We start from the raw sequence: 15,040 nt of genomic DNA on the forward strand, positions 1-15,040 counted from the left end.
TCCGATTTACACAGTCGTGACACTGCAGGTTTATTCATAAAAAGCAGTGATCCTCTCCTGGGTTTAAAAAGTTGTGATACTCGGTACCCATAGTAGCATCACCGCCCCCCCCCTTCTCTCCAAACCCAAAGGTGTTAACCTGCACCCCAAACCTCCCCCCAGGTCCCCTCTTCTTTACCTGTCATCCTGTTGCCAGTCCCCCGTTAGCAAGTCCCGGAACCTGTAGCGTGGGGGCAGCGGCTGGACCTCCTCGTCCGGCTCCATCCGATCCCCCTTCCGCCAGCGCGGTAACTCAGTGGCCAAGCTCTTCACCATGGCGCCCCCATGACGCGCTCAACGAGCGGGAGGGTTCAACGTACGGCGCCCATTCCTTGCGGAGGCGCCAACGGTCGTTCCCCCACCCCCCGCACCCTAGAAGATCCAACCACCTTCCCTCTCTCTCTGTCACGGCCGGGGGAGACCCCCCATCAGAACGTACGATAATGGAAGGGGGTGGGTTCCCCCGGGTCTTGGAGACCCTTAAATAGGAGATGGTGTAGGGTTTAAGGTTTTACAGTAGGGTGGGCTACCCAATCCTATGTTCTCAGTAGGGTGGGCTACCCAATCCTATGTTCTCAGCCGGTTAAGGGTTCGTGGTAGGTGGTCTTCAGCCAGCTCGGAAACGAGTCCAAGGGTCAGGCTACCCAATCCTATGTTCTCAGTAGGGTGGGCTACCCAATCCTATGTTCTCAGTAGGGTGGGCTACCCAATCCTATGTTCTCAGTAGGGTGGGCTACCCAATCCTATGTTCTCAGTAGGGTGGGCTACCCAATCCTATGTTCTCAGTAGGGTGGGCTACCCAATCCTCTGTTCTCAGCCGGTTAAGGGTTCGTTGTAGGTGGTCTTCAGCCGGCTCGGAAACGAGTCCAGGGGTCACAGACCGATATATCTCAAGGGCAAAGTAGCGTCTGCAACCAAATGTCGTCTACGGTGGAGCTGGTTTGGGACAACCCTTGTAATGCGCTCTACAGCAAAATCCTCGTACATTGGGGGGTATCAACGCTATGGGGGGGGGGTCTATGTAGAGGTGAGCTGGTGGGGAGAAGTAGATTTTTGGGCAAGAGGGGTATGTACCATCCTCTAGCAGGGGGGAGGGGGTTAGGTAGGATTCTCCTCCCTGCAAGGTATCTTTGGGCTATATATATATCTATATCATGCTGTGGTGTCGATTCTCAATCAGAGGGCTGGTGTGGGAGAGGTATACACAGGCTTCTTATACAGAGAGAGTTCAGGGGAATAGGCTGAGGGGAAGAGAGGGGGGGGGAGATTGTTATTCTGAGAGGAAAAGGAGAGAGGGAGAGAGATACATACAGAGAGGGAGAGAGAGGGAGATCAGATGCAGGGACAGGGAGAGAAAGGGAGAAGGAGGGGAGGGTCAGGGAGGGGGGAGAGGTGCACGGATTTGTATTCAGAGAGAAGAACAGGGTGAAACAGGTTTTGTATTCAGGGTGAGCGAGACCGCTTCTCATTCAGAGAGAGTGAGCGAGACCGCTTCTCATTCAGAGCGAGTGAGCGAGACCGCTTCACATTCAGAGCGAGTGAGCGAGACCGCTTCTCATTGAGGAAGAGTGAGAGTGACCACTTCTCATTCAGAGAGAGTGAGCGAGACCACTTCTCATTCAGGGAGAGTGACCGCTTCTCATTCAGAGAGAGTGAGCGAGACTGCTTCTCAGTCAGGGAGAATGAGAGTGACCGCTTCTCATTCAGAGAGTGAACGAGACTGCTTCTCATTCAGAGAGTGAGCGAGACCGCTTCTCATTCAGAGAGTGAGCGAGACCGCTTCTCATTCAGAGAGTGAGCGAGACCGCTTCTCATTCAGAGAGTGAGCGAGACCGCTTCTCATTCAGAGAGTGAGCGAGACCGCTTCTCAGTCAGGGAGAGTGACCGCTTCTCATTCAGAGAGAGTGAGCGAGACCACTTCTCATTCAGAGAGAGTGAGTGAGACCGCTTCTCATTCAGAGAGTGAGCGAGACCACTCCTCATTCAGAATGAGTGAGCGAGATCACTTCTCATTCAGGGAGAGTGACTGCTTCTCATTCAGAGAGAGTGAGCGAGACCGCTTCTCAGTCAGGGAGAATGAGAGTGACCGCTTCTCATTCAGAGAGTGAGCGAGACCGCTTCTCATTCAGAGAGTGACCGCTTCTCATTCAGAGAGAGTGAGCGAGACCGCTTCTCATTCAGGGAGAGTGAGTGACCGCTTCTCATTCAGAGAGAGTGAGCGAGACTGCTTCTCAGTCAGGGAGAATGAGAGTGACCGCTTCTCATTCAGAGAGTGAACGAGACTGCTTCTCATTCAGAGAGTGAGCGAGACCGCTTCTCATTCAGAGAGTGAGCGAGACCGCTTCTCATTCAGAGAGTGAGCGAGACCGCTTCTCATTCAGAGAGTGAGCGAGACCGCTTCTCATTCAGAGAGTGAGCGAGACCGCTTCTCAGTCAGGGAGAGTGACCGCTTCTCATTCAGAGAGAGTGAGCGAGACCACTTCTCATTCAGAGAGAGTGAGTGAGACCGCTTCTCATTCAGAGAGTGAGCGAGACCACTCCTCATTCAGAATGAGTGAGCGAGATCACTTCTCATTCAGGGAGAGTGACTGCTTCTCATTCAGAGAGAGTGAGCGAGACCGCTTCTCAGTCAGGGAGAATGAGAGTGACCGCTTCTCATTCAGAGAGTGAGCGAGACCGCTTCTCATTCAGAGAGTGACCGCTTCTCATTCAGAGAGAGTGAGCGAGACCGCTTCTCATTCAGGGAGAGTGAGTGACCGCTTCTCATTCAGAGAGTGAGCGAGACCATTTCTCATTCAGAGAGTGACCTCTTCTCATTCAGGGAGAGTGAGAGTGACCGCTTCTCATACAGAGAGAGTGAGCGAGACCTCTTCTCATTCAGAAAGAGTGAGCGAGACCACTTCTCATTCAGGGAGAGTGACCGCTTCTCATTCAGAGAGTGAGCGAGACCGCTTCTCATTCAGAGAGTGAGTGAGACCGCTTCTCAGTCAGGGAGAGTGACCGCTTCTCATTCAGAGAGAGTGAGCGAGACCACTTCTCATTCAGAGAGAGTGAGTGAGACTGCTTCTCATTCAGAGAGTGAGCGAGACCACTCCTCATTCAGAATGAGTGAGCGAGATCGCTTCTCATTCAGGGAGAGTGACCGCTTCTCATTCAGAGAGAGTGAGCGGGACCACTTCTCAGTCAGGGAGAATGAGAGTGACCGCTTCTCATTCAGAGAGTGAGCGAGACTGCTTCTCATTCAGAGAGTGAGCGAGACTGCTTCTCATTCAGAGAGTGAGCGAGACCGCTTCTCATTCAGGGAGAGTGAGTGACCGCTTCTCATTCAGAGAGTGAGCGAGACCATTTCTCATTCAGAGAGTGACCGCTTCTCATTCAGGGAGAGTGACAGTGACCTCTTCTCATTCAGAGAGAGTGAGCGAGACCTCTTCTCATTCAGAAAGAGTGAGCGAGACCGCTTCTCATTCAGGGAGAGTGACCGCTTCTCATTCAGAGAGTGACCGCTTCTCATTCAGAGAGTGACCGCTTCTCATTCAGAGAGAGTGACCGCTTCTCATTCAGAGAGTGACCGCTTCTCATTCAGAGAGAGTGACCGCTTCTCATTCAGAGAGAGTGACCGCTTCTCATTCAGAGAGTGACCGCTTCTCATTCAGGGAGAGTGAAAGTGACCACTTCTCATTCAGAGAGTGAGAGTGACCGCTTCTCATTCAGAGAGAGTGACCGCTTCTCATTCAGGGAGAGTGACCGCTTCTCATTCAGAGAGAGTGACCGCTTCTCATTCAGAGAGAGTGACCGCTTCTCATTCAGAGAGAGTGACCGCTTCTCATTCAGGGAGAGTGACCGCTTCTCATTCAGAGAGAGTGACCGCTTCTCATTCAGAGAGAGTGACCGCTTCTCATTCAGAGAGTGACCGCTTCTCATTCAGAGAGAGTGACCGCTTCTCATTCAGAGAGAGTGACCGCTTCTCATTCAGGGAGAGTGACCGCTTCTCATTCAGAGAGTGACCGCTTCTCATTCAGAGAGTGACCGCTTCTCATTCAGAGAGAGTGACCGCTTCTCATTCAGGGAGAGTGACCGCTTCTCATTCAGAGAGAGTGACCGCTTCTCATTCAGAGAGAGTGACCGCTTCTCATTCAGAGAGTGACCGCTTCTCATTCAGAGAGAGTGACCGCTTCTCATTCAGAGAGTGACCGCTTCTCATTCAGAGAGAGTGAGAGTGACCGCTTCTCATTCAGAGAGAGTGACCGCTTATCATTCAGAGAGAGTGACCGCTTATCATTCAGAGAGAGTGACCGCTTCTCATTCAGAGAGTGAGAGTGACCGCTTCTCATTCAGAGAGTGACCGCTTCTCATTCAGAGAGAGTGACCGCTTCTCATTCAGAGAGAGTGACCGCTTCTCATTCAGAGAGTGACCGCTTCTCATTCAGGGAGAGTGACCGCTTCTCATTCAGGGAGAGTGACCGCTTCTCATTCAGGGAGAGTGACCGCTTCTCATTCAGGGAGAGTGACCGCTTCTCATTCAGGGAGAGTGACCGCTTCTCATTCAGGGAGAGTGACCGCTTCTCATTCAGAGAGAGTGACCGCTTCTCATTCAGAGAGTGAGAGTGACCGCTTCTCATTCAGGGATAGTGACCGCTTCTCATTCAGGGAGAGTGACCGCTTCTCATTCAGGGAGAGTGAAAGTGACCGCTTCTCATTCAGAGAGTGAGAGTGACCGCTTCTCATTCAGAGAGAGTGACCGCTTCTCATTCAGAGAGTGACCGCTTCTCAGAGAGAGTGACCGCTTCTCATTCAGAGAGAGTGACCGCTTCTCATTCAGAGAGAGTGACCGCTTCTCATTCAGGGAGAGTGACCGCTTCTCATTCAGAGAGAGTGACCGCTTCTCATTCAGAGAGAGTGACCGCTTCTCATTCAGAGAGTGACCGCTTCTCATTCAGAGAGAGTGACCGCTTCTCATTCAGAGAGAGTGACCGCTTCTCATTCAGGGAGAGTGACCGCTTCTCATTCAGAGAGTGACCGCTTCTCATTCAGAGAGTGACCGCTTCTCATTCAGGGAGAGTGACCGCTTCTCATTCAGGGAGAGTGACCGCTTCTCATTCAGAGAGAGTGACCGCTTCTCATTCAGAGAGAGTGACCGCTTCTCATTCAGAGAGTGAGAGTGACCGCTTCTCATTCAGGGAGTGACCGCTTCTCATTCAGAGAGAGTGACCGCTTCTCATTCAGAGAGAGTGACCGCTTCTCATTCAGAGAGAGTGACCGCTTCTCATTCAGAGAGAGTGACCGCTTCTCATTCAGGGAGAGTGACCGCTTCTCATTCAGGGAGAGTGACCGCTTCTCATTCAGAGAGTGAGAGTGACCGCTTCTCATTCAGAGAGAGTGACCGCTTCTCATTCAGAGAGAGTGACCGCTTCTCATTCAGGGAGAGTGACCGCTTCTCATTCAGGGAGAGTGACCGCTTCTCATTCAGGGAGAGTGACCACTTCTCATTCAGGGAGTGACCGCTTCTCATTCAGAGTGACCGCTTCTCATTCAGAGTGACCGCTTCTCATTCAGAGAGTGACCGCTTCTCATTCAGAGAGTGAGAGTGACGGCTTCTCATTCAGAGAGAGTGACGGCTTCTCATTCAGAGAGAGTGACCACTTCTCATTCAGGGAGAGTGACCGCTTCTCATTCAGGGAGAGTGAGAGTGACCGCTTCTCATTCAGGGAGAGTGAGAGTGACTGCTTCTCATTCAGGGAGAGTGACCGCTTCTCATTCAGAGAGTGACCGCTTCTCATTCAGGGAGAGTGACCGCTTCTCATTCAGGGAGAGTGAAAGTGACCGCTTCTCATTCAGAGAGTGAGAGTGACCGCTTCTCATTCAGAGAGAGTGACCGCTTCTCATTCAGAGAGTGACCGCTTCTCATTCAGAGAGAGTGACCGCTTCTCATTCAGAGAGAGTGACCGCTTCTCATTCAGAGAGAGTGACCGCTTCTCATTCAGGGAGAGTGACCGCTTCTCATTCAGAGAGAGTGACCGCTTCTCATTCAGAGAGAGTGACCGCTTCTCATTCAGAGAGTGACCGCTTCTCATTCAGAGAGTGACCGCTTCTCATTCAGAGAGAGTGACCGCTTCTCATTCAGAGAGAGTGACCGCTTCTCATTCAGGGAGTGACCGCTTCTCATTCAGAGAGTGACCGCTTCTCATTCAGAGAGTGACCGCTTCTCATTCAGAGAGTGACCGCTTCTCATTCAGGGAGAGTGACCGCTTCTCATTCAGGGAGAGTGACCGCTTCTCATTCAGAGAGAGTGACCGCTTCTCATTCAGAGAGAGTGACCGCTTCTCATTCAGAGAGTGAGAGTGACCGCTTCTCATTCAGGGAGTGACCGCTTCTCATTCAGAGAGAGTGACCGCTTCTCATTCAGAGAGAGTGACCGCTTCTCATTCAGAGAGAGTGACCGCTTCTCATTCAGAGAGAGTGACCGCTTCTCATTCAGGGAGAGTGACCGCTTCTCATTCAGGGAGAGTGACCGCTTCTCATTCAGAGAGTGAGAGTGACCGCTTCTCATTCAGAGAGAGTGACCGCTTCTCATTCAGAGAGAGTGACCGCTTCTCATTCAGAGAGAGTGACCGCTTCTCATTCAGGGAGAGTGACCGCTTCTCATTCAGGGAGAGTGACCGCTTCTCATTCAGGGAGAGTGACCACTTCTCATTCAGGGAGTGACCGCTTCTCATTCAGAGTGACCGCTTCTCATTCAGAGAGTGACCGCTTCTCATTCAGAGAGTGAGAGTGACGGCTTCTCATTCAGAGAGAGTGACGGCTTCTCATTCAGAGAGAGTGACCGCTTCTCATTCAGGGAGAGTGAGAGTGACCGCTTCTCATTCAGGGAGAGTGAGAGTGACTGCTTCTCATTCAGGGAGAGTGACCGCTTCTCATTCAGAGAGTGACCGCTTCTCATTCAGAGAGTGACCGCTTCTCATTCAGAGAGTGACCGCTTCTCATTCAGAGAGAGTGACCGCTTCTCATTCAGAGAGAGTGACCGCTTCTCATTCAGAGAGAGTGACCGCTTCTCATTCAGAGAGAGTGACCGCTTCTCATTCAGAGAGAGTGACCGCTTCTCATTCAGGGAGAGTGACCGCTTCTCATTCAGAGAGAGTGACTGCTTCTCATTCAGAGAGAGTGACCGCTTCTCATTCAGTGAGAGTGACCGCTTCTCATTCAGAGAGTGAGAGTGACCGCTTCTCATTCAGGGAGAGACCGCTTCTCATTCAGAGAGTGAGAGTGACCGCTTCTCAGTCAGAGAGAGTGACGGCTTCTCATTCAGGGAGAGTGACCGCTTCTCATTCAGGGAGAGTGACCGCTTCTCATTCAGAGAGAGTGACCGCTTCTCATTCAGAGAGAGTGACGGCTTCTCAGTCAGAGAGAGTGACGGCTCCACACTCAGGTATCTGTGCGAGCAGGGAGATATGATCCAATTTCACATCATCTACTCATGTAATTCAAAGTCCACAGAGCAACAGGCAGAGAGATAGGGGGGAGGAGGGGGGGGAGAGTGAGGATGGAGGGGGGGGCAAGTACATCTTCAATTTAGAGGCACAGAACAGAGAAAGGAAGGGGAGAAAGGAAGGGGAGAGAGGATATGGAGAGAAGAGGGAGAGAGGATATGGAGAGAAGAGGGAGAGAGGGAGGAGTGGATATGGAGAGAGGATATGGAGAGAGGGGGAGAGAGGATATGGAGAGAGGATATGGAGAGGGGGAGAGAGGATATGGAGAGAGGATATGGAGAGAGGGAGAGAGGATATGGAGAGAGGGAGAGGAAGGATGGAGGGGGGCAAGTACAGCTTTAATTTAGAGGCACAGAACAGAGAAAGGAAGGGGGGAGAGGGCGGAGAGAGGATATGGAGAGAGGATATGTAGAGAAGAGGGAGAGAGGATATGTAGAGAAGAGGGAGAGAGGATATGTAGAGAAGAGGGAGAGAGGATATGTAGAGAAGAGGGAGAGAGGATATGTAGAGAAGAGGGAGAGAGGATATGGAGAGAAGAGGGAGAGAGGATATGGAGAGAAGAGGGAGAGAGGATATGGAGAGAAGAGGGAGAGAGGATATGGAGAGGGGGGAGTGGATATGGAGAGAGGATATGGAGAGAAGAGGGAGAGAAGAGGGAGAGGATATGGAGAGAAGATATGTAGAGAAGATGGAGAGGATATGGAGAGAAGAGGGAGAGAGGATATGTAGAGAAGAGGGATAGGATATGGAGAAAAGAGGGAGAGAGGATATAGAGAGAAAAGGGAGAGAGGATATGTAGAGAAGAGGGAGAGAGGATATGGAGAGAAGAGGGAGAGACGATATAGAGAGGATATGGAGAGAGGATATGTAGAGAAGAGGGAGAGGGGATATGTAGAGAAGAGGGAGAGAGGATATGGAGAGAAGAGTGAGAGAGGATATGGAGAAAAGAGGGAGAGGGGATATAGAGAGAAGAGGGAGAGAGGATATAGAGAGAAGAGGGAGAGAGGATATGGAGAGAAGAGGGAGAGAGGATATGGAGAGAAGAGTGAGAGAGGATATGGAGAGAAGAGTGAGAGAGGATATGGAGAGAAGAGGGAGAGAGGATATGGAGAGAAGAGGGAGAGAGGATATAGAGAGAAGAGGGAGAGAGGATATGGAGAGAAGAGGGAGAGAGGATATGGAGAGAAGAGGGAGAGAGGATATGGAGAGAGGATATGGAGAGAGGGGAGAGGATATGGAAAGAGGATATGGAGAGGGGGAGAGAGGATATGGAGAGAGGATATGGAGAGGATATGGAGAGAGGATATGGAGAGAAGAGGGAGAGAGGATATGGAGAGAAGAGGGAGAGAGGATATGGAGAGAGGATATGGAGAGAGGATATGGAGAGAGGATATGGAGAGAGGATATGGAGAGAGGATATGGAGAGAGGGGAGAGGATATGGAGAGAGGATATGGAGAGGGGGGAGTGGATATGGAGAGAGGATATGGAGAGAGGGGAGAGGATATGGAGAGAGGATATGGAGAGAGGGGAGAGGATATGGAGAGGGGATATGGAGAGAGGGGAGAGGATATGGAGAGGGGATATGGAGAGAGGGGAGAGGATATGGAGAGAGGGGAGAGGATATGGAGAGAGGATATGGAGAGAGGGAGAGTGAGGATGGAGATGGGGGGGCAAGTACATCTTTAAGAGAAAGGAAGGGGGGAGAGGGGAGAGAGGATATGGAGAGAGGGGAGAGAGGATGTGGAGAGAGGGGGGAGAGAGGATATGGAGAGAGGGGAGAGAGAGGATATGGAGAGAGGGGAGAGAGGATGTGGAGAGAAGAGGGAGAGTGGATATAGAGAGAGGGGGAGAGAGGATATGGAGAGAGGGGAGAGGATATGGAGAGAGGGGAGAGGATATGGAGAGAAGAGGGAGAGTGGATATAGAGAGAGGGGGAGAGAGGATATGGAGAGAGGGGAGACGATATGGAGAGAGGGGAGAGGATATGGAGAGAGGGGAGAGGATATGGAGAGGGGATATGGAGAGAGGGGAGAGGATATGGAGGGGAGAGGATATGGAGAGGGGAAATGGAGAGAGGGGAGAGTGAGGATGGAGGAGGGGGGGGCAAGTACATCTTTAATTTAGAGGCACAGAACAGAGAAAGGAAGGGGGAGAAAGGATATGGAGAGAGTGGGCATAGAGGATATGGAGAGAAGAGGGAGAGAGGATATGGAGAGAGGGGGAGAGAGGATATGGAGAGAGGGAGGAGTGGATATGGAAAGAGGGGGAGAGAGGATATGGAGAGAGGGAGGAGTGGATATGGAAAGAGGGGGAGAGAGGATACGGAGAGAGGATATGGAGAGAGAGGGAGAGTGGATATGGAGAGAGGGGGGAGTGTATATGGAGAGAGAGGGAGAGAGAGGATATGGAGAGAGGGGGAGAGTGGATATAGAGAGAGAGGGAGAGAGAGGATATGGAGAGAGGGGGAGAGAGAGGATATGGATAGAGAGGGAGAGAGGATATGGAGAGAGGGGGGAGTGTATATGGAGAGAGAGGGGGGGAGAGGATATGGAGAGAGGGCGGAGTGGATATGGAGAGAGAGGGGGGGAGAGGATATGGAGAGAGGGCGGAGTGGATATGGAGAGAGGGGGGGGAGAGGCTATGGAGAGAGGGCGGAGTGGATATGGAGAGAGGGAGGAGTGGATATGGAGAGAGGGAGGAGTGGATATGGAGAGAGGGAGGAGTGGATATGGAGAGAGGGAGAGTGGATATGGAGAGAGAGGGAGAGAGGATTTGGAGAGAGGGGGGAGTGTATATGGAGATAGAGGATATGGAGAGGTGGCAATGGAGAGAGAGGGAGAGTGGCAATGGAGAGAGGGGGGAGTGTATATGGAGAGAGGGGGAGAGAGAGGATATGGAGAGAGGGGGGAGTGGCAATGGAGAGAGAGGGAGAGAGGCTATGGAGAGAGGGGGGAGTGTATATGGAGAGAGGATATGGAGAGAGGGGGGAGTGTATATGGAGAGAGAGGGGGGGAGAGGCTATGGAGAGAGGGCGAAGTGTATATGGAGAGAGGGGGGAGTGTATATGGAGAGAGAGGGGGGAGAGGCTATGGAGAGAGGGCGGAGTGTATATGCAGAGAGGGGGGAGTGTTTATGGAGAGAGAGGGGATATGGAGAGAGGGGGGAGTGTATATGGAGAGAGAGGATATGGAGAGAGGGGGGAGTGTATATGGAGAGAGAGAGGGGGAGATGATATGGAGAGAGGGGGGGAAAGGATATGGAGAGAGGGGGGAGTGTATATGGAGAGAGAGAGGGGGAGATGATATGGAGAGAGGGGGGGAGAGGATATGGAGAGAGGGGGGAGTGTATAGGGAGAGAGAGAGGGGGAGATGATATGGAGAGAGGGGGGAGTGTATATGGAGAGAGGATATGGAGAGAGGGGGGAGTGTATATGGAGAGAGAGGGGGGGAGAGGCTATGGAGAGAGGGCGAAGTGTATATGGAGAGAGGGGGGAGTGTATATGGAGAGAGAGGGGGGAGAGGCTATGGAGAGAGGGCGGAGTGTATATGCAGAGAGGGGGGAGTGTTTATGGAGAGAGAGGGGATATGGAGAGAGGGGGGAGTGTATATGGAGAGAGAGGATATGGAGAGAGGGGGGAGTGTATATGGAGAGAGAGAGGGGGAGATGATATGGAGAGAGGGGGGGAAAGGATATGGAGAGAGGGGGGAGTGTATATGGAGAGAGAGAGGGGGAGATGATATGGAGAGAGGGGGGGAGAGGATATGGAGAGAGGGGGGAGTGTATAGGGAGAGAGAGAGGGGGAGATGATATGGAGAGAGGGGGGGAGAGGATATGGAGAGAGGGGGGAGTGTATATGGAGAGAGAGGGGGAGATGATATGGAGAGAGGGGGGAGAGGATATGGAGAGAGGGCAGAGTGGATATGGAGAGAGGGCGGAGTGGATATGGAGAGAGGGCGGAGTGGATATGGAGAGAGGGGGGGAGAGGATATGGAGAGAGGGGAGAGGATATGGAGAGAAGAACAGCTTGTAATTCAGAGCTCACAGAGCACCCGGCGGACAGAGAATAAGTGAGGAGAGCGGATGAAGGAGCAGGGAGTTTGCAAAGCAACAAGCAAAGAGAGGGACAGGATGGAGAGTGTGAAGAGAGAATGGAGAGGGGAGAGGGTGAGGTGGAGACAAGATGGACAGAGTGTGAAGGAGAGAGGGTGGAGGGAGAGTGAGAAGGAGAGAAAGTGAGAAGGGGAGAGAGAGGAGGATGGAGAGTGAGATGGAAAGAGGATGGGGAGTGAGGAGAGAGAATGAAGAGAATATAGGGGAGAGAGAGGGTGGAGAGGGTGAGAGGATGGAAAGGGTGAGAGGAGGGGAGAGAGAGAGGAGGGGAGAGAGGATGGAGAGTGAGAGAGGAGGGGAGAGAGGATAGAGAGTGAGAGAAGATGGATAGTGAGAGAGGAGGGAAGAGAGGATGGACAGTGAGAGAGGAGGGAGAGTCAGAGAGGAGGGAAGAGAGGAGGGAGAGTGAGAGACGATGGAGAGTGAGAGGAGGGGGGAGAGGATGGAGAGTGAGAGAAGAGGGAGAGTGAGAGAAGAGGGAGAGAGGAGGGAGAGTGCGAGAAGAGGGAGAGTGCGAGAAGAGGGAGAGAGGATGGAGAGGGAGAGAGGATGGAGAGGGAGAGAGGATGGAGAGGGAGAGAGGATGGAGAGGGAGAGAGGATGGAGAGAGAGAGAGGATGGAGAGAGGAAGGAGAGTGAGAGAGGAAGGAGAGTGAGAGAGGAAGGAGAGTGAGAGAGGATGGAGAGTGAGAGAGGATGGAGAGTGAGAGAGGATGGAGAGAGAGAGGAGGGGAGAGAGGATGGAGAGTGAGAGAGGAGGGGAGAGAGGACGGAGTGAGAGAGGAGGGGAGAGAGGATGGAGTGAGAGAGGAGGGGAGAGAGGATGGAGTGAGAGAGGAGGGGAGAGAGGATGGAGTGAGAGAGGAGGGGAGAGAGGATGGAGCGAGAGAGGAGGGGAGAGAGGATGGAGTGAGAGAGGAGGGGAGAGAGGATGGAGTGAGAGAGGAGGGGAGAGAGGATGGAGAGTGAGAGGAGGGGAGAGAGGATGGAGAGTGAGAGGAGAGAGGATGGAGAGTGAGAGAGGAGGGGAGAGAGGATGGAGAGAGAGGATGGAGAGATACAGCTTCTAATTCAGAGTTCAGAGTAACAGAAAATAAACAGGAGAAGGGTACGGGGAGAGAGGGAGGGGAACAGAGGGAGGGGGAGAGAGGGAGGGGAACAGAGGGAGGGGGAGAGAGGGAGGGGGAGAGAGGGAGGGGAACAGAGGGAGGGGGAGAGAGGGAGGGGGAGAGAGGGAGGGGAACAGAGGGAGGGGGAGAGAGGGAGGGGAACAGAGGGAGGGGGAGAGAGGGAGGGGAACAGAGGGAGGGGGAGAGAGGGAGGGGAACAGAGGGAGGGGGAGAGAGGGAGGGGAACAGAGGGAGGTGGAGAGAGGGAGGGGAACAGAGGGAGGGGAACAGAGGGAGGGGAACAGAGGGAGGGGAACAGAGGGAGGGGAACAGAGGGAGGGGAACAGAGGGAGGGGAACAGAGGGAGGGGAACAGAGGGAGGGGAACAGAGGGAGGGGAACAGAGGGAGGGGAACAGAGGGAGGGGAACAGAGGGAGGGGAACAGAGGGAGGGGAACAGAGGGAGGGGGAGAGAGGGAGGGGAACAGAGGGAGGGGGAGAGAGGGAGGGGGAGAGAGGGAGGGGAACAGAGGGAGGGGAACAGAGGGAGAGGGAGGGGAACAGAGGGAGGGGAACAGAGGGAGGGGGAGAGAGGGAGGGGAACAGAGAGAGGGGAACAGAGAGAGGGGAACAGAGGGAGGGGAACAGAGGGAGGGGGAGAGAGGGAGGGGGAGAGAGGGAGGGGGAGAGAGGGAGGGGGAGAGAGGGAGGGGGAGAGAGGGAGGGGAACAGAGGGAGGGGAACAGAGGGAGGGGAACAGAGGGAGGGGGAGAGAGGGAGGGGGAGAGAGGGAGGGGGAGAGAGGGAGGGGAAGAGAGGGAGGGGGAGAGAGGGAGGGGGAGAGAGGGAGGGGAACAGAGGGAGGGTGGTGAGAGGGAGGGGGAGAGAGGGAGAGAGGGAGGGGGAGAGAGGGAGGGAGGTGGAGAAAGATGTGAGAAATAAGAGAGTGAAGCAGGAGGGAGACGGAGGAGGGGGGGAGGTACTCTTTCTGAGGTGGGGGGTATGTTAGAGAGGGAGGGAGGGGTACGGTTACAGGAGCTCCAGTTTGCAGCCCCACACACACAGTGTACATACATACACACACACACACACACACACACAGTGTACATACATACATACACACACACACACACAGTGTACATACATACATACACACACACACATTATATACACACACACACACACACACACACACACACACACAGTGTACATAAACACACACACACACACACACAGTGTACATACATACATACACACACACACACACACAGTGTACATACATACATACACACACACACACACAGTGTACATACATACATAAACACACACACACACACACAGTGTACATACATACATACACACACACACACACACACACACCTCACATGTCGAGAGACAGACATGTTAAGTAATGTTATGTTGTGGGTCTCTGGCGCCCTCTTCCTGTCATTTCACAAATGATCACCTTTCATCACAGTGGTGTATGTATGTATGTATGTATGTATGTATGTATGTATGTATGTATGTATGTATGTATGTATGTATGTATTTATTTATATAGCCCCAAAAGTGTACTCAGCGCGTCACAAAGAATACAGTACAGGGAATTATAATAATACAATAAGTGCAGCAAAATCAGACAATAGGAAAGGAAATCACTTTACTGGGCTATTGGGATGCTTAACTTGTGGGATGAGTTTTGAGGTTAGTCAGTATTAAATCAGAAGGTTAACACCATTAGCAGGGAAAGAGGTGGCAGGGAGGAGTGGGTGAGATCAGGTGTGCATGTCTGGGTTCAGGTTTAGGGGAGATCCCCAGCAGCAGGAAGGAGTAGATAGAAGGTATGAATAGAGGATTTGTGGGGGTGTTTTTTAATGAGGGTAAAGAAGAAGTTGTTGGGAGAGAGGTGTAGAAATAATGGTGCAGTGGAGAAGTTGGAGAGAACAGAGACGTTCACAAAGGAGTGAGGAAACAGTAAACAGACAAAGCAGTAGGGAGGGCATAGTGAGATGCAGGAGGAGAGACTAAACCAGGTATTGGAGGATAGGAAGAGTACAAATAATCACAGCTTTTAGAAAGTTACTTTCTCACAGCTGCAGAGTTGTTGTTTGGGCCGAGTCCAGATCTTCCCCAATCTTCACCTCCAAAATTAACTCCAGACACTTTCAATGTTACACTTTAAAATGTTACACTGCCATGTTATTTGGACACTTTGTACATAGCGCTTCACAGCTGTAATACACGTGACAATCATATAAATAACAGATAATACTAATAACAGGTCATGGGAATAAGTGC

This window comes from Ascaphus truei, chromosome 20 (genome assembly GCF_040206685.1).
Source record: "Ascaphus truei isolate aAscTru1 chromosome 20, aAscTru1.hap1, whole genome shotgun sequence".
NCBI lineage: Eukaryota > Metazoa > Chordata > Amphibia > Anura > Ascaphidae > Ascaphus > Ascaphus truei.